Source organism: Panthera tigris, chromosome X, assembly GCF_018350195.1.
Source record: "Panthera tigris isolate Pti1 chromosome X, P.tigris_Pti1_mat1.1, whole genome shotgun sequence".
NCBI lineage: Eukaryota > Metazoa > Chordata > Mammalia > Carnivora > Felidae > Panthera > Panthera tigris.
This window is the reverse complement of record NC_056677.1, coordinates 21,984,869-22,008,461: the sequence shown is the minus strand read 5'-3', so window position 1 is coordinate 22,008,461 and position 23,593 is coordinate 21,984,869.

Sequence of the window (23,593 nt, the reverse complement as noted above, 5' to 3'; positions counted from 1 at the left end):
CAACATAAAAATTGATAAAGCTGGACAAAGTATATGGCACAATAATTTACAAACATTGGGTAACAAGTAGGACAGGACTCACATACCTGAGCGAAGGCAAACAAAGTGACTGCGTTGATGTCTGGAAGCACTTTCTAGATCATGGCATAGGGCTGGAGCCCAAACAGCATAAAGATCTCATATTAAGTTTGGGAGATCAAGATTGTAGTTCAGGTCTACTAAAGTGGCTGGAATCTGTGGGGCATGCTACCAAAAAAGAAGACTTTGCAAAGAGAATGGACTCCAGAAATCTGCACAGGGATCTGGTTGAGTCTTTGGTTGCTTGAATATAGCTTAGAATATTCTAGGTCAAGAAGAGATGAAGAAAATTGTGACCCATAATGAGGCTAAAATTAATCAATAGAAATGGAGAAATGTAATTAGCAGAAAAGTTACTTAAAAAGCTATTAGACATGCTTTAATAATTTAAAGAAAAGTTATAAATATAAGAATCTTATAGAAAATGGATAGTATGAGGAAGAATAATAGAGGAATTCTATAACTGGAGTGTATGATATCTGAAATGAACAATTAATGGTACAGACTCAACAGCAGACTAGAAAACTAGCAAACTAGAAAAGATTATTACAGAAGAAAATATCTGAACTGAAGATAGGGCAATAGAAAGTATGCAAACTGGAGCATAGTGAGAAAAAAAGATGAGATAGATGGACAGATATCATGTGTATATGTCTGTGTGTATACATATATCATAAATAAATGAATATACACATGTAAAAAGTGTACAAAAATAGTACCACAAAGGGCAGGAGGGCGATAAGTAGAAGTATATTAGTATCAAGTTCTTACATTATACATGAAGAGATATGATATTGACTTGTCCTGTTTTATAATTAAGGATGTATATTATAAACTCTATGGCAATAATTTAAAAAGGAAAAAGTTGGGGCACCTGGGTGGCTCAGTTGGTTGAGCAGCTGACTTCTGGCTCAAGTCATGATCTTGTAGTTTGTGAGTTCGAGCCCCCCATCCAGCTCTCAGCTGTCATTGTGAAGCTTTTCAGATTCTCTGCCCCTCTCCTGCTTGCATGCTCTCTCTCAAAAATAGGTGTTTTTTTTTTTTAATTTAAACAGAAAAGGAAAAAGTTAGTTAAACCCTAGGTGGCATGAGAAATAGAACGAAATACAAAAATACACGCAATACAAAAGTAGTTACGAAAGGAGCAGAAGTTAACAGAACATACGGATCAAATGGAAAATAAATAACAAGATGACACATTGAAATCCAACCTTATCAGTTACTAAGTCAAATGTACGTAGGCTAAACATTCAAATTAAAAGGCAGAAAGTTTTAAACTAGATAAAAATATAAACAAGACTCGACCCTATACCATTTACAAGGCATGAGTATGAACCTTAAATATAAGAATATAGATAGGATTAAAAGACACTGATGAGAAAGATCAAATATACAAATCATAATAATAAGAATGCTGGAAAATCTTTACTACTGTCAGACAAAGTAGACTTCAGGATAAGGAATATTAACAAGGTTTAAAGAGAATTATTTTATAATAAAATTTTGAAATGGTGAGTTCATTAAAAACATACTCCACACTTAAATGTGGAGGGCCTGTTAAGAAACCTAGGCATAGAAGAAGGACTAACAGAACTAAAGGGATAAATAAACAAATCATCCTTGGTTGTTGTACTTTTCAACACTTCTCCCAGTACTTGATGTGAGAAGATACAAAAGCAGTAAAAGTATAAAATATTTGAAGTATACTAACATTCAACTTTACCTAACATTTTTTAGAATAGTACACAAATAGGTACAGAACACATATCCTTTTCTACTACACGTGGTATACCCGTTCACCAGTATTAACTATTTTCAGGGTCATAAATGAACCCTCAGTACCCTTTGAAGAAGATTGAAAGAATATAGGGTTCGTTATCTGGCCCAACAAATTGGAAATTAATAGCAAAAGATAACAGAAAAGAACCAAATATTTAGGAATCCTGTACTTTTGCATAACCCATGGGGAAAAGAGGAAATCACAGATGATTTTAGAAAATGCTTTGGACTAAATAAAAATAAACTGCAAAATAAAATTTGTAGAATGTAAAAAGCAATGTGTAAAATAAAATTTGTGACTTTAAGTGCTCGTATTAAAACAAATTTGCAACATTAAGTATCTACCAAATATTTAAGGAAGACATAATGACAATTCTGAACAAATTCTTCCAGTAAAGAGAGGCTAGGCCCCTCCCCAACTCATTTTATGAAGCTACTACAAGCCTGATACCAAAAGCAGACAAAATTACGAACAAAGGAAACTATAGATAGCTAAACCTGATGAACATCCAGAAATCTTTATAAATATTAGAAATCCTTCTGAAATGGATAGTTTTTTTTTTTTAAATACAAAGTGGAAAAGTAAACTTGATCCTATGAAGCAAGATTTTCTTATTCAAAAATCACTGTAATTTCCAATATTGATGTTGAAAAGATGCCAATGTAACACGATTATCTCAATGGTTTCAGTAAAGCTTCGACAAAATGTAAAAATAATTTACTTTAGGGGTGCCTGCGTGGCTCCGTTGGTTGAGTGACTGACTTCGGCTCAGGTCATGATCTCACAGTTTGTGAGTTCAAGCCCCACATCGGGCTCTGTGCTGACAGCTCAGAGCCTGGAGGCTGCTTCAGACTCCGTGTCTTCCCCTCTCTCTGCCCCTCCCCTGCTCATGCTCACTCGCTCTCTCTCTCTCTCTCTCTCTCTCAATAATAAATAAATGTTAAAAAATTTACAATAGATAATAATAATTTACTTTAAAAATCCTTAGCAATCTAAGAACAGAATGGAACATCTCCAACCTCATAAAGCCTATCTATGAATGACTGGCAGCTAATATAACACGTGTTGATTGAGGGAAAGCTATAGCCCTAAGATTGGTACCAGAGCAAGAATATTCCCCCTTCTCTTCACCATTGTGTTAGAATTTCTAAACAGTTAATAAGTCAAAGTAAAGAAATACAAATCCATTAAGATTGGAGAGGAAGTAGAAATGTCTTTATCCAGAGACATGATTATAGATGTACAGAATCCAAAGGAATCTATATTTCTCTATCTACCCATCTATCAGAACAAATCAATGAGTTTAGCAGTCACAGAATACTAACTCATTATAAAAAAAAAGTGCACAAGTAAATGAAAGTTAAAATCTGACCATTTACAATTGTGTCAAAAATAAAATACTTAGAAATTAAGTAATTTATGCCTAAGGACTCTACACTGAAATAAACAAAACAGTAATGAGAGGAATTGTAAAAGACAAGTTGTGAGGGACATGTTTATAGAATGGAAGAGTCAGTATTGGTAAGGTGGGAGCTGTTTCTAAATTGCTATATAATTTCGATGCAATCAGAGTCAAAGTCCTAGCAGGCTTTTTAAAATAAGAATTCACACGTTGATTCTAAAGCATATGTGAAAATTCAAAAGATCTATAAGGGTCACAATATTCTCAAAAAGGAAATTTATAAAACTTACTATAAAGCTATGGTGATCAAGACAGTATGCTCTTAGCCCAAAGATAAAAAGATCAATGAAATGCAATAGAAACTACTGGAATAAAACCACATTTATACAGTAAATTGATTGTTGACAAAGGCACTAAAGCAACTGAATGGGGAAATAAAGTTTTTTCAACTAATGATGCTGTACAAAAATAGGGATTAAAATGAACATAAATATGTACCGGACCCATACACATAAATTAGTTTAAGATGAATCTTAGATCTCCATGTGATAGTTTAAAATGTGTAAAATTTATAGAATGACACAGAAGAATATATTCTTGAGTTGTGAAAAGATTTCTTAGATGGAACTGTGCAAGCACTAAAAAATAATGGAAATAGTAAGTTATCTCCTAAAACTTTTTAAATTTCTGTTCATTGAAAGGCAGGCATCATTAAGAAAATAGGTACAGGGGCAGCTGGGTGGCTCAGTCGATTGTGTGTCCAACTCTTCAACTCAGGTCATGATCACAGGGTCATGGGATCAAGCCCCATGTCGAACTCTGTGCTTAGTGTGGAGTCTGCTTAAGATTCATTAGTATCCCCTCTCCCTCCCTTCTCCTTCTCCTCCTTCTTCTCCTCCTCCTTCTCCTCCTCCTTCTCCTCCTCCTTCTCCTCGTTCTTCTCCTCCTTTTTCTTCTTCTCCTCCTCCTCCTCCTCCTCCTCTCCCTCCTCCTTCTCTCCCTCCTCCTTCTCTCCCTCCTCCTCCTCTCCCTCCTCCTTCTCTCCCTCCTCCTTCTCTCCCTCCTCCTCCTCTCCCTCCTCCTTCTCCTCCTCCTTCTCCTCCTCCTCCTCCTCCTCCTCCTCCTCCTCCTCCTTCTCCTCCTCCTCCTCCTCCTCCTTCTCCTCCTCCTCCTCCTCCTCCTCCTCCTCCTCCTCCTTCTCCTCCTCCTCCTCCTCCTCCTCCTTCTCCTCCTCCTCCTCCTCTTCCTCCTCCTCTTCTTCCTCCTCCTCCTCTTCCTCCTCCTCCTCCTCTTCCTTCTTCTTCTCTCTCTCTATCTTCCACCCCCCAACCCCCTCCCAAGCTCGTGCTCACTCTCTTAAAAAAAAAAAAGTAGGGAGTCTACCTAGTGGGAGAAAATATTCACAGTACATGTAGGTGATGCAAGATTTGTATGCAGAATAAATCAAAATATTTCTACAAATCAAAAATAAAACAGCAAACATCCCAACAAAAATGGGCAACAGAGTTGATCAGTAGCTTCCCGAAGGAAAAATTTATTAATGGTCAACAATGATAGCAAACAGCACTCTACATCTTTATGCATGAAGAAGATAGAAATTAACATAATGAGACCCATTACATATGCATTACAGTAGCTGAAGGGAATAAGGCCACCAAAACCAAGTTTTGTAAATGGAATGGATCAGCCAAACCTTGAATATTTTGCCAGGAGGAATCTAAAATGATGGGTTCAACTTTTGACCCAATATCTTGGTTTGCTAGAGCTGCTATAACAAATACCACAAGCTGGGGACTTTAAGCAACAGATATTTATTTTCTCACCTTACTAGATGCTATAATTTTGAGGTCACGGTATCCACAGGGTTGGCTTCTTTTGAGGTCTCTCTCCTTGGCTTGTAAATAGCTATCTTTTCTGTCTTTGCTCTGTGTATTGTCCTAATTTCTTTTTAGAAGGACCCCAGACGTACTGGTTTAGGGCCCACACATAGGACCTCATTTTACTGTAATCACCTCATTATAGTCTCTGTTTCCAAATCCAGTAATGTTCTGCGACACTGAAGGTTAGGATTTCAACATGTGAGTATCGGAGGGACACAATTAAACCTATAACCCCTAACAAAAATCACAATTCTGTTAAATCTAACTCTTCCACAATTTTAGATTTATTTCAGACTCATTGATTGGAATTTAAGAAAAAGACAGTCACAACAGTGATTGGTCAGGTGGGCCCTTAAGAGTTTCCAGCAATCAAACCATTTTCCTCTAGTCCATTTATTCTCTCTCAAAACAACCATTTCATACCTTACCTGAATCCAATACCTCAACCCTGCCTTTATTCTCTTACTTAATGGCCTTTATTTTTATTTCACTGAGCACTTGAGCCCATCCTGAAGAAAATTCATAAGCTCACTCCATAACCTTCACTCACCTCCCTACATCTTCACACCTGCCTTCAGTCTTCCTTTCTGTTATTCTGGATGGGATTCCTCTGTTGCCATTATCGGACAGCCGGTGTACCTCGTCAAAGTTTTCCATATAGATTACTTGCTCAAGGCCATTATTTCAGCGATTCTTGTCGTTGTCCTCCTGCAGCATCCTTCTCCCCTTTGAACTGGCTTGTTCTGTTGATCCCGCAGTGATGGTGATAATTATATCAGCGTAAAACTTTTTCGGGGAGGTCCAATCTGTTAGTTTCTCTCGATCTCATTCTGTTTCTCTTCTTCCTTTTATGTATCACAGCTCTTGAAAGTGCTGTGCATATGCTCATTATCTGCATTGTTTTTCTTCCTCAAGGCTCTTAAACCCACTCCTGGTTAGGTTTTTCAACCATTACGCTTCCAAAACTACTTGCCTAAAGTCACTGATGATTTACACATTGCCAAATCTGGCATGTTGATCTTTATTTGACAAATGTTCATGTTGTCCTTGAAACACTTTGCCCGAGCTTTAGTGAGATATAGTTGACATATAGCATTGTATAAATTTAAGGTGTACAATGTGATGATTCAACACGTGTATATATTGAGAACTGACTAACACAGTAAGGTTTTTTACCACATCCATCACCTCCAAAATAGCTTTGTGTGTGTGTGGTCAGAACACTTAAGATCTATTTTCTTAGCAACTTTCAAATATGTAATGTAGTATTGTTAACTATAGTCACCATGTTGTACTTTGGGTCCTCAAAACTTGTTTCTCTGATAAGGAGAAGTTGATAGCCTTAGACTCACCTCTGCCCATTCTCCCCACCCATAGCCCTTGGCAACCACCATTCTACTTTATCCTTTATCACTTAGACCAAAGCAAAGCAAAACAAAACAAAACAAAAAACTTGACTACAGGGAACTCATTAGCTCATCTCAGCCACTTTTGAGAGCCACATGAGTATTCCTCCTCAGGTCCTTGACTTCTTTTTATTTAAAAAAAAAAAGGGTTTTTTTTAATGTTTATTTTTGAGAGAGAAAGAGAGAGAGGGAGAGGGAGGGGCAGGGAGAGAGGGAGGCACAGAATCAGAAGCAGGCTCCAGGCTCCGAGCTAGGTCCTTGACTTCTAATGTTGGTCTGTCATTAAACTTCTTCCTTTTCTAACCCTTCAACTTTGCTATCAGTAAGCTTTGAAAGTACTCTATGAATCAACAATTTTATGATTTATAACTCCTGCCTGATCTTTTTCTCCGAACTTCTCTGTTATACCCAACTGATTACTTGGCAACCCCACTTAGGTCGTTAAGAACAATTTTGTATTTAACATGAATAAAATTCACCTGTTCATCTTGCCTCACAAACCTGTACCCCAGTCTCCCTCATGACATTTATCAGCAATTCCATGTTTCTAGTTACTTAGGCTAAAAACCTTGGAGTCGGTTTGGATTCCTCTAATTTTCCCATGTCCCTTCTGCTATCTGTCAGCAAAGTTTATGGGGTATAAATGCAAAATGTGTACATAACCTCATCAATTCTCATCACTTTTATTGCTAAGTCTAAGGCATTTCTCACCTGGATCCCTGCAGTTGCCTCCTAATTGTCCTGCTTCTCTGCTTGCCTTATTCCTGTTTATTCTCAATAGAGCCATGCACAGTGACCTTGAAAAGTAGATCAGATCATGTCCTTTCTCTGTTGAAAGCCCTGTAGCATCTTTTATCAGACTAGAAGCTCCTGCTGTTATAATGGGCAACAAGTGTCACCAGTGCTTCCCTTTTCAAGCCCTTGACCTCATGGGCTGTTACCTCCATCTTGATCTCTCTTTTCCAGGTACTTGCTTTCTTTGTGATTCCTCTACCTCTCTAAATACTGGGTCCCATTATGATCTTAGCATCTACTGTTGCCTCTGCCTGGATTGTTTTTTTTCAGCTTTATGTGTTCGTCTCCTTCATCAACTTCTCATTTTTTACTCAAGTGTCACTCTCTCACTAGGGCCTTTTTTGGCCATTCTTTTTTAAAACCTCAAGCCTTCCACAGTCCTCCCTTTTCCACCTCCATGGTTTGCGTTCTTCCATGATACTTACGGCCATCACACAAGAGGTCATGTTTTATTTATTTTCTTGTTTCTTTCTTGTCCCACAATACTGTTTAAGTTCCGTGAAAGCAGGGAAGTAATAAGTATCTAAGACTCTTTATTTCTTTTGATTATTGCTTTTATTGTAGCATCTACAGCAGTGTGTCTATCGCACAGTATTAACTCAATAAATATTCTTTGAATGGAGTGTAATCTTCCACCTTGAATGAATCGTTTACTTAGGCATTTTCTTCAGTCTCTCTAGATGCATTTGATCCGCATTGAACCTTGGCATGGAAGTACAGTGATGTGAATCTGACTTATTGCATTATTTTTTTACATCAATATAATCTATAGTATTGTAGAAGATGATGTAAAAATACAGGACACTGGTTTGCAGGAAAACTGTAATTTTTGCAATATTACAACAGACATGAATTGCTGTTTTACACTTTTTATTCAACCAAATTAATTTTAAAACATTAATTTAAAGAAAGTGTAAGTCATTACAGTGGAAATCCCTGCATCCTATTTTGTAAACCTCAAGCAAACCAAATTCAAACTATAAATATTGAAAGTGATCCCTTACCTTAAGTAGCATAGATGGAATCCCTGGGATCATCACATTCATACTTGTCTCGGCCAATAGAGGAAACACAAATAATCTTACTATTCTTGACTTTTCAACAGAGAAAATGAAGCCATCTTTACGCTAAATAAATTATTATGTCTGTTAGCTTTTTCAACTGTTAACATTCAGATTTTTGATTAATTTGGACACAATTACTACTGAATAATGTTTGCCATTAGTTTAATTGAACAATAAATATGAAAGAGTAGTTACATATATGCATTTATTTATAAATGCATGTAAACATGTACTTTTAAAAATCTTGTTTATAGTTGTCTAAGTAATTTAAGGCTCTTTCAAGAAGTGGAGTCTATATTGGCTTAAAAATCACAAAGTCCAGATTTTTTTTTTTTAACTGCCACTGTTTGAACTTGACCTATGAGAACTAGAGCGTGTGGTGACATACCTCAAGTCCCCAGGCTTTTTGTTTCTAAATGTTAAGCCAGTTCTTTTCTGAGAGCTCATCTAACTATTATATGAGTGTTATTTTTATCATATTTGCAAAGTTTGAGTCTCTGAAATCAAATTGCACATTTCTCACGTGGTCATTTTATTTTCTTGTAATCTTCATGACAAATCTAAGAAACAGAAGTTTCAAATGTTTTGTGGGGAAAAAAAGTACTTAACAGTTTCTGCAAAATTGCTCTTCACTTAGTTAATTCTTGCTCATCTTTCAGTTGTCATTTCAGTTGTCACTTCCTAAAGAAAAACTTGTCTGATCTCATTTTATGTATTATTATTTATCAGCACTGCCCAATGGTGCTTTCTCTGATGATGGAAATGTTCCATATTTTCCTGTCCAATATGGTAGCCAGCAGCCACATGTAGCTTTTGAGGGTATGGAATGTGGCTAGTGTGATTGAGGAAAGAAATTTCTGATTTTATTCATTTTTACTGAAATCAAATTTAAATGCATTAAATCATATATAGCTAGTGTTTATCATATTGGACAGCACAGTTCTTGACTACAGCCCTCTCCTTCACTGTATTTGTCATCATTATAACCTTGCATTTCTTAGTGTAATGACTTGACTCATTTCTCACTTTACCATTAGAGTTTCATCATCATATTTAAATAGGTCCTTGTATATTTTTACTCATTTTTGAATCTTCAGGACCTAGCTACATAAGTGGTAAAAATCAACTATTTAGTGAATAAATTATTGTGATATGGCTGATGCATTATGCAACTCAAGCAACACCTTTGACTAAGTGTATAAAAATGTGCCTTACCTGGAATTCTTCACTGCACCATGGCTAATGCAGTGACATCACAGAGTGGCTCTGAACCAGGATAGGGAAGGGAGGGAGTTTAGTGATAATGAAATCTATAACAGAGAAAGGGCCTTTGTCCATGCTTCCCTTTCTAAGAGAGTTCAGTGATTAACAGTGAAGTATTAAGATGTACTAATCAACCATCTAAGATTATTGAGGGTTTTGTTGAGAATCACCCATTCATTGACTTATGTAGGTAAACACTCTAATTCATGTATTGACAGTCAACAGTCATAAGACAGCATGCTTTAATCTAGGTATTTTCATTATACATGAGAAAGCTTGAAAAAAAAAAACCACAGAATCTGGATCACAGCTTTCCTTAACATAATATGTATAGCAGTCAATCATAACTGTATATGGCTTGTTTCTTTTGCTTTTATACAGTTTCCTTTAGATAAAATTCTATATTTCTAATATAAACTCCAAGAGGATTTCCATACAGGTAAACAAATGCTACCGAAAGTTCAGAAGCTATCACACTTGAGCCTTAAATACATACATAATAGGTTCACATGCATAATCCAGTGTTAGATTTTCTTTTTGCTGTTCTTCCTATAATTCCTTTAATTTAATAGATACAGTTTTTCATTTAGAATAAAAATCAAGTCACTTGAGTAGAGCCCCTCTTCAGTGACTGTTATTTTTCCAAGAGGTAAGCACCTTTTTATTTTTTCTCTTGAGGCTACTTGTAGCACATCTATTGGTTCCAACTTGCTTCTTTTTGACCTTTCTTTCTGACTCGTTCTACCATCACCCCCCAGATCTGTCAAGAAAAGGAAAGTTAATAACCAAGTTTCAAGCCAAGAATGAGATTAGATTCACACTCACGCGAGGGAAGGTGAGTTTTGAATTTTGAAAAGAAGCCCTTCAAGGGTCATGTAATTACTAGGGTGTTATCAAAAAATTATTACGGCTGCATATTCCTCATTTGGGAGGCAAGTGCCACAATGCCACAGGGCAGAAGAAAGTTACAAATGGTGACATGCAAATGAGTCAGGAAAGCACATACATTGGTGTTCTGCTGCCCCATTTGCTAATGGGAAATGCAACATCAGAAAGCTTGCCTTTCATGGAGAATGACATATCTAGGACATTGGCTGGGATTTATAGTCACCCGTCTTTCTGCTGCTTCATTGGCTTTTACAATTCATTTCAGTTTTCACTTACAGGAAAAAATCATGGTGTACAGATTAGCATATATCCCCGTCATGCTTCTTTTGGCTGCTGCTTTTACTTGTGATTAATTTTTAAAATTCAGCTAATTTATTTATGTGATAGTTCCTGAGAATCATGACTTGGAAAATAATTTTGCCTTCATCAAGACTTGTCTCCATAACAATACTCCTACATGCTTTTGCTAAGCACTTGTTCTGCTCTTCAGATTCTACCTTGATTTAAACATCCACTCTCTTGTTTAAATTAAAGAGTCCTCTTGCAGATTTTTTATTGTCTGGAGAAAGGGGGGAAAAGGATAAATAAAAAAATGACATGTCTCCGGACTAATGTATAAAAGGTCTGAAAGTTACAAGTCATGTGGTGCTTCCTATATTAGAACATTAATTCTTGGGAAAATGTTTTATTCAGGTTTAATCAGCACCTTGGAGATACCATCTGAATCTTTTGAGATTTTTGCAATCCTTATTTCTGACCCAGTTTTTAAAATTTTTCGGGTGTTAAGGAACTACCGTTTTCTGCATGTAAATAGGAAATCAAAACTATTTGAAATAGGTTATATCTTGTTACCTATTTGACTGGGTCATTTTAAGCATTTTCTTCGACTTTTACCTGAGGTAACAGTGATGCCACAAATTATATACTCTGGGGCCAAATAATTGTGAAAAGACTCATTTCACTTTTGGAGCCTTTTTATCATGCTCTAAGAACACATAATAGGTGCATACAAATGAAATTGTTGGTGTTGCTATTACATTATATTTCTGGGCATAGTATGATAGTACAATTTCAATACTTATATAAAACTTATAAAATATTTTTGCTTCTGTATAAACAAAATCAAACACATAAAAAAGAGCAAGAGTGGGGCACCACTCTTGGTTTCAGCTCCGGTCACAATCTCGTGGTTTGCCGGTTTGAGCCCCGTGTTGGGCTCTGCGCTGGCAATGCAGAGCTTGCTTGGGATTCTCTCTCTCTGTCTCTCTCTCTCTCTCTCTGCCCCTCACCTGCTTATGCTCTTGCTCTCAAAATAAACAAACTATAAAAAAGGAACAAAATCATCCTTTTTTTGACCTACATGGTCTACAATCATGTAACAGCTAATAAAGAATTATAAATTAATAATGAAAATCATAGGTACAATATATTTGTTTTTGGGTGCCACTTTCCATGCTAATACTTAATGTTACAACAGCTATATGAGCTTCAAATTACTCAAAGTTATTAATTATGAAGCTGACATTGAGTTAATACTTGCATGATCCCTACCTAGTAAGTAGCAAGACTGGAAGCCATGCTCATCTTTTTGCCTGAAGAGCCCACATAATTTACCACTGTATTTTTTCAAGGTCTTCATTTTTTCCATTGGGTAAAGAGGTCAGTCTGATTCAATATTTTCAAAGGCTTATACTTGTATTGCTGAAAAAGTTTTGTCACAGTAGAACTAAAAATAGAATGCTCATCATATGACCTGGTAGCAGTGGTTCCCTTTTAAAGATATTAGTCAATGATGTAAGTCTTATACAGACAAATATTTCAAGAAAAATCAGGAGCCACCCAAGCCTTAAGCAATGGAATGGGACTTGACTGAGATCAGTGACCACTGGTGGGTAAGAGAGACCATTCCTAAGCTTCTACAAGAGAGCCTCTATCTGTAGTATCCATTTGGTCCAACAAATACCTGACTGCCTCTTTCTGATAGCTTTGTACAAGACTTGCATCATCAGGAATCCTCCTTTTGTGCCATTATTTATTCTCTGATCATAATCACTTTCCCATAACTACAGTGAACTCAATTATCCCTAGAAAAGGAAATTTATTTTTGAACCAGTGCCACCATATATAATTCTCCCTTAAAGATCAGATTTTTGAAAATAGAAATCTATTCTTCCCATTAATTCCTCAGTCTTCTGAAATTACAGGCCAATTCCCAGTGCTTAAACATGCCATAAAATCTATCCATGGGGCGTCTGATGGCTTAGTCATTTGAGGATCCAACTTTGGCTCAAGTTATGATCTCAGAGTTCGTGGATTCAAGCCCCCATGTTGGACTTTGTGCTGACAGTATGGAGCCTACTTGAAATTTTCTGTCTTCCTCTCTCTGTGCCCCTGCCCTGCCTCCTCCTTCCCTCTCCCTCCCTGTCTCTCTCTCAAAAATATATAGACATTTAAAAAAATCTATCCAGAGAATATCTAACTCCCCATCCAATTCTGTTCTCAAGCTGAGCCCTACCATCTCATGTCTTAGTTACGTTCATAGGAATTTCATATCACTGAGCACTGTAGTATAAACTTTATGTAATTCAAAGGAAAACAAAATGCTTACAAAAAAGGTCTTAAGAGTGTCAAGTTAAAATCTTTTAATTCTGTAAGGATTTTAAATAACAAACATTTTGTTTAATTGTATGTGCATAGTTGTAATATCTAAAATTTATTATGGAAATCTAGAATTTTTATGATTTATGGGTAGCTTATTAAAAACAAAACAAAAATCTAAGAAAAGTAAACTTTTTTTTGCCAATACCACTCATTAGTTGATCCAAGAGTCCTACTAATGGAATAGCTTGAGTTTGATCCAGATTTTCATCAACGTCTCTTTATTTTCCTATCAACCTTATGATATTAATTATTCTTACTTACACAGTTGAATAATGCTGACAACACATTGTATTTATAAAGCATAACATTTCTTAGACATTGTCTTTGCCTTGCTTCTGTACTTTTTTCCAAGTCTTGTTGTAAGTACACCATGGTTATTAGTTGATTATGGTTTTTCCCAGCTCTTATGGTGACAACATCTGTTGAAGAGAAATTCTTATATGATACTTCTGTATCACATTAATATTTGTCATCTTTTTCTATTATTTTCCTCCCTTGATCTCCTATTACTAGTCTTCACTAATTACCTGCCTAAATGTCAGACACCTTTGGCCATTCACCTCTAATGCCCTATTTTCCTATGATAGAACTTCAACTCAAAGATCCTCATATTTATGCCCCTTGTCATCTTAGGAACATTTACTGTGGTAGAAGGCATGAAATCTGGAGTAAAAGTATTTTGTTAGGAGATATGTGCTAAATATTACCTGGGCTTCCTTAAAACAGGCAATTAGATTTCTCAGTATCAGTTTCTTAATAAGAATTTTGAGATAATCTTAGCTAATCTCATGGACTGGCTGTGAATCTCAAAGAAGATAATATATATCAGAGTTTTTTGCAAACGGTGAAAATTTATGCAAACACTACTGTTACTTCAAATCTACAGTCTCTTTGGAGTATCTGTAGTCCACTCCTCTATTTTTATTATTATTGTTTTAAGTAGGCTTTATGCCTAGTGTGGAGCCCAACATGGGTTTTGAACTCATGACCCTTAGATCAAAACTTGAGCTGAGACCGAGAGTTGGCACTTAACTGATGGAGCCACCCAGGCACCTCTGTAGTTAACTCCTTTAACTACCTATTTACTTCTCATGTCAGATACTCTGAAGTCCTCTCCACCACAGGTGCTTGAAAGGAGGAAAAAGAAAATCCAAAGCATGCCCATTGCAGTGAAAGGAGTCTCCTTGGGGGCTGTTGGTTGGAGATGTATAATTGCAGCCATTAACATTTTTGAACAGGACTGTTCCTTGATGAAGTTGGTTCTGCAATTTGTACCCACAAAGGGGGAATAAAGAGTAAATGTACACCATTGATAGAGCATAAAAGAATGGAAGTTAAAGGGAGAAATCCTATACCATCTTGATAAGAATACCAAAGAAAGATAAGGGAGCTATACATGTTGAATGACTTTCCAGTTCTAGTACCACCTGACAAGATGATAGCGATTCTCTTAGGCTGAATTGTGGGTTGATGCTGTGAGTTGAGTTGTGACCACTAAAGAGATATGTTGATGTCCTAACACCCCCACCCCGACTTGTGAAAATGACCTCACTGGGAAATAGAATTTTTGCCGATGTAATGCAATGAAGATGCTATGATTAGAATGAGTATCCACTATGACAGTATAAAAAGAGAAAAACACCATGTGAAGATAGAGATACACAGGGAGAATGCTATGTGACAAGAGAGGCAGAGATTGGAATGGTGAATTTATAAGCCAAGAAATGCCAAGCATTAATATTTACCACCCTATACTAGGAAGAGGAAGGAAGGATTCTCCCCTATAGGTTTCAGTGGGAACATGGCCCTGCTGATATCTTCATTTTTTTCTTTTCTTTTTTCTATTTTTTTGATTTTTTCTTTTCTTCTCTTTTTTCTTTAATTGTTTAAGATTTTTATTAATAGGTGATTGCCATTTATTGAAGTTTTTGAAAAAATCAAGTTGTAAGTTTGTATTACAAATTAAAAAAGAGGTTCTTAAAATCTCATCCTGACCAGATATGAAGCAACTTGAAAGGATGTATTGAGAAAAGCTAGGTTTCAGACAAAATAAAAGCACGTTTGCTGTTCATATAAAGGACATCTTTGGGTAAAAATTAAAAAAAAATTCCACACTTCGTAGATAATGCATATAGTTCCAGTTCTGTGGTCATTGGGCAAAGAATAAGCATTTAAGGGCTTCAGCTCTAATATTCCATTCATTTCTTATTGCTGGAATTTCATATTCATTCCTTCTTCTTGGATGAGTAAACTGGATGATGGTAGAGATAGTAAGCTGGCATTTATTCACTTGCCAACTTTTCAGCCTCTGGAGCTGCACGTGGATCGTCTGGGTTTGTTTACTTGCCATCTTCTTGTTTGGGGATTTCTGGGCATCTGTGTGGTACTTGAAGTTGTGGTGGTACCAATGTTGAGGTGACTATTGACCTTGTGACTCCCTGATTTCCCTTACCTTCTTCATTGCAGCCCTCTGTAGACTATCTTTGGTGAGGAGGACCCCAGCAGAATCGTGGTCTGTAACTCCCATATATAATCTGTTTCACTGGTCTGTCTTCATCTCCTGCATCCTGGTTGTCGGCACCATCCGTCACTTCTCCCTGCACAGAAGGGTTTGAAAATGGTGGTGACTGCCCCTAGAGTCTCCACATGGAATAAGCTGGGAACCATGGCCTATGGTAGGGCTGTGCTGTTGGACTTGGCCTCGGGGAGCACTCTGACCCCTTATTCTTTGCCCTGCTCTCACTATTCTGCTAATTCTGTTTACACTTGTTTGGAGGATGGCAGTGACCATAATGGTTAAGGTGTCCTGTGTAGTTACTGCCTTCCACTCGAGCTTCACCACGGCTTGTAACATTTGCTGCCTTGGCACTCTTTTGTCCTTGAGCAGCGCCAGCCTCCATACTTGTTCCATGTCCTATGCTGTGAAGGTGCTTTCTTGGCTTATTCTCATTTCTGGGAGTCTTTTGTACAAATACATCTTCTTTGGTGTCATTTTTGTTGACGAAACCATGTGTTTCTTACATTGAAACGTGTTACTGTTTCTAAAACCTTTATGAGTAGCTTTTTGTCCCCACTGGCAGGCGCCACTGATATGCCCCTGGAGTTGCTCCTTCCTGGTGCCCAGCTTGGTGTCAGCAACAATTGAGGCACAGTGGGGAGGTGGTGCGGGGCGGCTCCTGTGTCTGGTCTCAGTGCTCATGGTTGTGGTGATGGTAACCGGAGCCTACTTTGGCAGCTGAGGTGGGGCTGCTCAGTGCTCTCAGGGCTCTACTCTCCTCATTCCCGGTGTGGAACTCCTGACACCTTTATTTCATTAAGACTTCAAGTCTCCAAAACCATAAGACAATAAATTTATCTTGTTTGAACTCACCCATTTGGTGGTACTTTGTTAAAGCAGCCCTAGGGAATTAATCGAGTTGATGACCTTGGTTTATATTTGGTAAATCCTACATTTGAGGGTCTGTTGGAACGTCCATGGGGAGATGTACACACATGGGGGAGATGTAGAACTGGTAGTAAGAAATACAAATCCAATGTTTAGTGGAAAAGTAGTTAGAAATGTGGCTCTGAGAAACGTCAATATATCAACCCTAGTTGAAATCCTAAAAGGAGGACATACATGTTGCATTAATATCATTTGTGCTAGCCACTGTACCAGCAGTAATCCAGAAATGTATGATAATACAATCAAGTTTTCCTATTTACTTATTTTTAATGTATTTTTAAAAATTTTTCTTTACCATTTATTTATTGTCAAGAGACAGAGACACATTGCAAGGGGGGAGATGCAGAGAGAGAGGAAGGCACAGAATCCTAAGCAGGCTCCAGGCTCTGAGCTGTCAGCACAGAGCCTGACGCGGGGCTCGAACTCACAGACTGCGAGATCATGACCTGAGCCGAAGTCAGACGCTCAACGGACTGAGCCACCCAGCCGCCCCTGTAATGTAGTTTTTTTAAATATTTATTTTATTTTTGAGAGAGCACAAGTAGGGGAGGGGCAGACAGAGGAGGACAAAGGATCCAAAGTGGGCGCTGCCCTGACCGGCTGACAGCAGCGAGCCCTATACGAGGCTCCAACTCGTGAACTGTGATGTCACGACCTGAGCTGACATCAGATGCTTAACTGACTGAGCCACCCAGGTGCCCCTCCTGTTTACTTAACAGTTGAAATAGATTTGCATCAAGGAGGCTTCCACATGGTGGCCTAGGAATCCATGTCCTTGGATCTTAGGGTTCCCCTACCTTAAAGGGTGTCCTCAGATTCTTTATTGGAGTCGTTGTATTCAGTAGTCCAATGAGCAAGAAGAGAGAGAGAGAGTAGGATCATGTAAGATACTTTATGAATCAGGCTTAAGCTCCACTAGCTAGAACTCATTTACTTTCCCCAAGCTTAAGTATAGAGGAGCCTGGGAAATAAAATCTTCCTCTTTGATCAGATCAACATCTCTGTAGATTCTATCACAGATGGGCACAGAAACAAAGGTGTGCAAGATGGGAAATGACATGCATGTTTAAGCAAGTGCAGCCAGGATTCTTTGCGTTCAGAGGAGAGGGAGAGTAAGACCATCTTGGGCTATGCGAAATCAGAAAGTACAGCCCTGTGTAGAATATTGAAGAAACAGTACAATTTGGACAAACCGTGGTAGAGGGGGAATGACCGAGAGGAAGAAAATTGAATGAGCAGAGCCACAGAGGGAGTGGGTCCCAGGATTTCTTCTGAAAATAGCATTTGGACAGTTGAGGCGGGTAAACCAGAATCCAGTTCAAATCGCAATAGGATGTTCCTAGTTAATGTGCAGATCAGTAGTGGATTCACCCTTTCACTTTACCTTTGCCAAGTGGATTTAAAATTCTGCAGACTCTAATTTATTGAAATTTACTGCCGAAGTGAGAATGACAGTTATTTCTTTCCACTTCTCAGTATGGGACCACAGTTTTATTAGAATGCTTGCCCTCTGCGCTCAGCAAGGAGCATGTTATAATTAGATGAGTATTACAATAGAGATTCTGTTAATGGGATTTTGGAGACATAGTAAAAAAGAAAACCTACAAGAGTGTCTCCATTAGACTCTATATAAGTAAGGGAAACCTGTCTTAGGAGACCACTAAAGAAATCAGCAGGAGTTAGTTAACTGAAGGTCAAACAAAATGACACGTTAAGCCTTGGGGGATACTGTTACACTAATCAAGGCAGGTCAGGGACTGAGTGGAGGTGCCTGTGCATATTACTAATATGAAAATGAAGATGGGAATTAAAACATCAGAAGTGCCCTCTTTATTTTTGTATAAATTTAAATTACACCTCTCAGTAAACAGTATTAAAATATTTTGTCCTGCGCACTGTCAGTGTGACATCACAGGGCATCCTTAAATGTAAACGTTCCATAAGCAGTATTTTAAAAATGATTCTCACTTGAGGTCAGGTAGCCTCTGCCTCCTTTTTAAAGTGTATATATTTTTTCTGAATATATAAAAAATATGCTCATTGTTAAAAAAAAACTTAGAAAAGGAAGAAAACATAAGACAAAACATTTAAAATGTCGTAATACCAAAAAATCCCCTGATGTTTTTGTTTTTCTATTAACTATTCATATATAACATATACCACGATGATAATTTACGCTGGTTTTTCTATCGAGTTGTTTTCATTGGAATTTTTGGAATATTTGGAATCCAAATATTTTGGGTTGGTTGGTTCTGTTTTTCTTTTGACTTAATGTTTTTCATTATCTTGGAAAAATGATGTGAAACAGCCTTAAAAATAATTACAGGGAGTTTCATCTCATCTGTCTGAATTTCCTCTAAGGGAAGTACAAGAAAATGAAGTCAATTATTTTTTACTCATTCAGCGCAAGTCTGTACTGTCCTTGTTCAGGTAGAGAAAATAATATTCTCAAAGAAGAGAAAACACACATAGGATGGTGGAGCGCCACAGTGGTTGAAGCCTTCATTGTCCATGGGCCTGCCCTTTGGCGTTGCACTTGCCAATGACTAGGGATTCCTCTCAATACCCTTCCGTTCTTCAGTTGTAAGAGGGCAGCGCCAGAAAGGGCAGGGGATGAGTAGGGACTTTATCCACTGTCCACTTAGTGGATTTCTGCCTCGGAACCTAGACTAACTACAGTGAGACTCTGCTCCTAAGTGCTGACCTTTCCAAATACTCAACTCCTGTCCCCAAGATTAAAAGGGTTCCATCTGGATTTGCTCTTTCCATAGCATTTATCTTTGAGTAACCACAGGCATATGAGGCTGGTATTCAAAATGACAGGACTTGAGGATTTCATTCTCTACAGTGTTTGTGTTTGTAATAATCTACAGCACCAGGGAAAAATGAAATAACAGGATTGCTGCAACATAAGTGTTGGGCTTTTTACCGTTTGACCTGGCGAGAAACTAGCAGCTCAACTAGGAGAAAGGGCAACTAGGTGTTAAAACGGTGAAAAAATACTGTTCGCGTGCAGGCATTTATCCCAATAATGGGAGGTTTGTAGATTGCTTGTCAGGCAGGTTTGACTTGAGTCTAGATTCAGCAGTATTCCTTCCTGTGTCCATATGAGACATAGATGTTACTTGTATAGTTCTGACACATAAAAGACTAACATAGACGGAAAACATTTCTTTATTTCTTAATGCCTTTATAGACATAAAGTTAAGTACGAAACACTAATATTTCCATATATGCTGTCTTGAACCATATGCATGTATGAAAATTAGTCTTACTTTTAATCATCAATTGTTAATATATCCCCAGGAAATTTTACTGCCTGTTTTAGAAGTAAAGAAATGAGCGATGAATTTAGCTATCCTGCTGACCTAATTTTGAACGGGTTGATTCATATGTTTTTTATATATCCTGATTTGAGGGTTAAAAAGTTAATGCGTTGGCTATGGTTGCGTCAAATCAGATGATAAAATCTCTCTTCTAAAAAGTGACTGATAACAACCACTTGGATAGGAACAGGATTAATAATTGAGAATTATGTACGTGCATGATTTCCATATATGATTCATGACACATAACTGTGCCAAAGAATTGCATTACAGTTGATGAAGCTATGAAATATGGTTCCTGTCACTTTGTAAATGATCTTTGATCCCAAATTACTTCACCTGGCAAGTACTAGAGTCTGTTTTCCTTTTCTGCTTTGTTTACATTTTTTTCACTAAAGTGCTTTGTGTTTGTTTGGAGGTTGTTTTACTTCTTTATGTTTTAAATATACAAGTTAGTGAATTCTTTGATAGGCAAATCACTTGCTTCCTTGAAAAGAGCATAAAGGATAATCAAGATTGTGAGGAGGAAGGGGCACCTGGGTGGCTCGCTTGGTTGAGTATCGGACTTTGTCTTAGGTCATGATCTCATGGTTCATGAGTTCAAGCCCCACGTTCGGTTGGATGCTGTCAGCCCAGAACCTGCTTCGGATCCTCTGTCTCCCTCTCTCTGTGCCTCCCATGCTTATGCTCTCTCAAAAATAAATAAGACATTTAAAAAACAAAAAGATTGTGAGGAGGAAGAAGGATGAAGATAAAGTGGACATGTGCTTCTTCATAATTTTTAGGGTTGTACAGTATAAGACTTTAAAGAGAAATTTTAAAATGCATCCTGTGAAGTAACAGCCATGACCCTTTCTCCTCTGGCAGATTCCTAAGTTACCCATTGCAGAAGAGAGAGTAAAATGAGGTAGATTTAAATAGGGGTATAGAAAAAAAGCGTTGAAAAAAAAAGAGCAGTGGCATAATATCCAGTAAAACAAGTGACCATAGAATGTTGGGGCTACACAAGAAATCAGAGAGAGTGAACTTGCCAAGTGAGGCATGTTTCTCTGGTCCATTAGTCTCATAATGAAATTACATACTTATAAGTATTAATAAAAATGGAACCACTCTAACAGCATTCTTCTTAGTAGTGTTCTTAGAAATTAGACCCTTTTCAAATGGAATCACTTGCTCACATGATCTTCTTGTAGCTCTGTGTCCTTTTAGACTCTTCTTTGTATGAGTTTAGTCCTAAATGATAAGTCCCACATAATTCTGCAAATTTACTTGGCTGTTTTGCTGCATCAGTCTCTGAGCCTAAGTTTCCAAGCCTACTTTTTCAAATGTGTATTTAGGGGGACTCCTGGGTGGCTCCTTTGGTTAAGCGTCTGACTCTTGATCTTGGCTCAGGTCATGATCTCACAGTTCATGAGATCGAGCCCCGTGTAGGGGTCTGCGCTGACAGCATTGAGTCTGCTTGGGACTGTCTCTCTGCCCCCTCCCTTGCTCTTACTCACTCTTTCAAAATAAATAAGCTTTAGAAAATAAAATAGGTATTTAAAATGTTCACCACAAGCATACCATTGTGAAAACAGGATATTTCTGTCCCACCCAAAGCTTTGTAGATTGTACCTCATATCCCTGTTATGGCCATTGTTGGAGATCTCAATAATTCTTTCAATTCCTGACTTGTAGACAATGTCAGGTTTTCCATTTTTTAATTTTTGTTTTTGTTCACTAATTCATTGTCTCTTTTGGCAATGTTTCTGGTAGTACTTACTTGACAAAAGGAAGAATTTGAGAAAATCTAAGTCGTAAAAGTCATAAGAGCACTTATGCAGAAGAGTAAGCTGAATATTACAAAACAATGAATATACATATTTACAAAGCCAAGAACATATTTACCACATATATCGTAAGCGATTTATTGCATATTACCCATGTACTATCGTGGAAATCTTGGTGGATTGCTCAGAGTCGGGGCTGCTACTCATTGTCTCCTGATAGGTGGCTATCTCTGATCAGAGGAAATAGCAATTCATAAGGTAGTTCTTTGTCTTAGAAAAATGAGTGTTTTTTATAACTAATTTTGTTTTTGTTGATAGAACAAGTTTCTAGAGGGAAATCACTTTGAGTAAGAGAAAATGCTTTGTTTATTTTTCTTCCACTGGCCTCTTCTCTTGGCCTACAGATAACCTCACTATATCTCCCATCCTTCTACTGTGTTCACTGTTACATCCCTAGTGCTCAAAATAGTGCTGGGAAAATGGTAAGTGTTCCATAAACATTTTTGAGTGAAGTAATTAAAAGACAATCTGAATTAACCTGTCTAGATACCATCTAATTTATTTCCTTTGATTACAAAACTGAACTGAAAGAAAAATAGTACTTGCTATTCCTTTTTCTTCATATAAAATCACTTGTAAACCCACCAAAGCAACTGTCTCTGTGCAACATTAAAATAAAACTTTTTTTTTTAATGGAAAATTAAATTCCGCATGGAATGGCCAATTCCAGAGCTATGTTCTCTCTAACATTCAAGGTGGACTTCCTCATGGCAGTGAACCCAGAGGTTTTCTTCATTCTTGAAACTCCTTCCAGAATTTTATAATGAGAAAAGATCTTTATTCCTCTCTTCCCCCTTGCTCATTATAATCCCACAATGACTAATGCTTTCTGAAAATCTATTTAATGACTAGTTTAGGGAGTAAAAGCATTATTCTGGAATTTGATTGCTTGATTCAAATTCTGTCCCTCGTAATTACCAGATCTTCTGAGCATGCTTCTAAACCTTGCTGTACTTAACACAGCCCATTACAACCTCTGTTAAATGAGGGAAGTTGTTTCATCTACCTCATGGGATTTTCATGGCTACGAAATAAGGTAAAACATACAGAGTCCTTCAAGTCACATTCAGCTCATCACGAAGACTCACCAGATACTAGTTTTTATGAAATATTAAAATACAGCACCTAGGGGCACCTGGGTGGCTTGGTTGAGTGTCAGACATCAGCTCAGGTCATGTTCTTGCAGTTCATGAGTTTGAACCCCACATTGGGCTTGCTGGTATCAGTGCAGAGCCCTCTTTGGATCCTCTGTCCCCCCTCTTTGTCTCTATACCCCTCCCCCACTTGAGCTCTCTATCTCTTTTCTCAAAAATAAATTAAGAAAAACAAACAAACAAACAGGGGCACCTGGGTGGCTCAGTCGGTTGAACGGCTGACTTCGGCTCAGGTCATGATCTCACAGTCTGTGAGTTTCAGCCCCGCATCGGGCTCTGTGCCGGAAGTTCAGAGCCTGGAGCCTGCTTCGGATTCTGTGTCCCCCTCTCTCTCTGCCCCTCCCTCACTCATACTCTGTGTCTATCTCTCTCAGAAAATGAACAAACGTTAATTTTTTTTTTTAATTTAAAAAATAAAGCACAGAAATATATTTCATTTCCACATTCCACAGCTGGACAATTAGTCCTGTTTAATTCTGTTCTCTCACTCGTCTTACTGTCCAGTTAGCTACAAAATCCTACCTAAATCTGCTCACGTTGCTGTTTTCTGACTCTAGCCCTCATTGGCTCATATCTAGAGTTTTGCAGATGTGGTTATAATTTTGTAGCACTGGGTTAGATG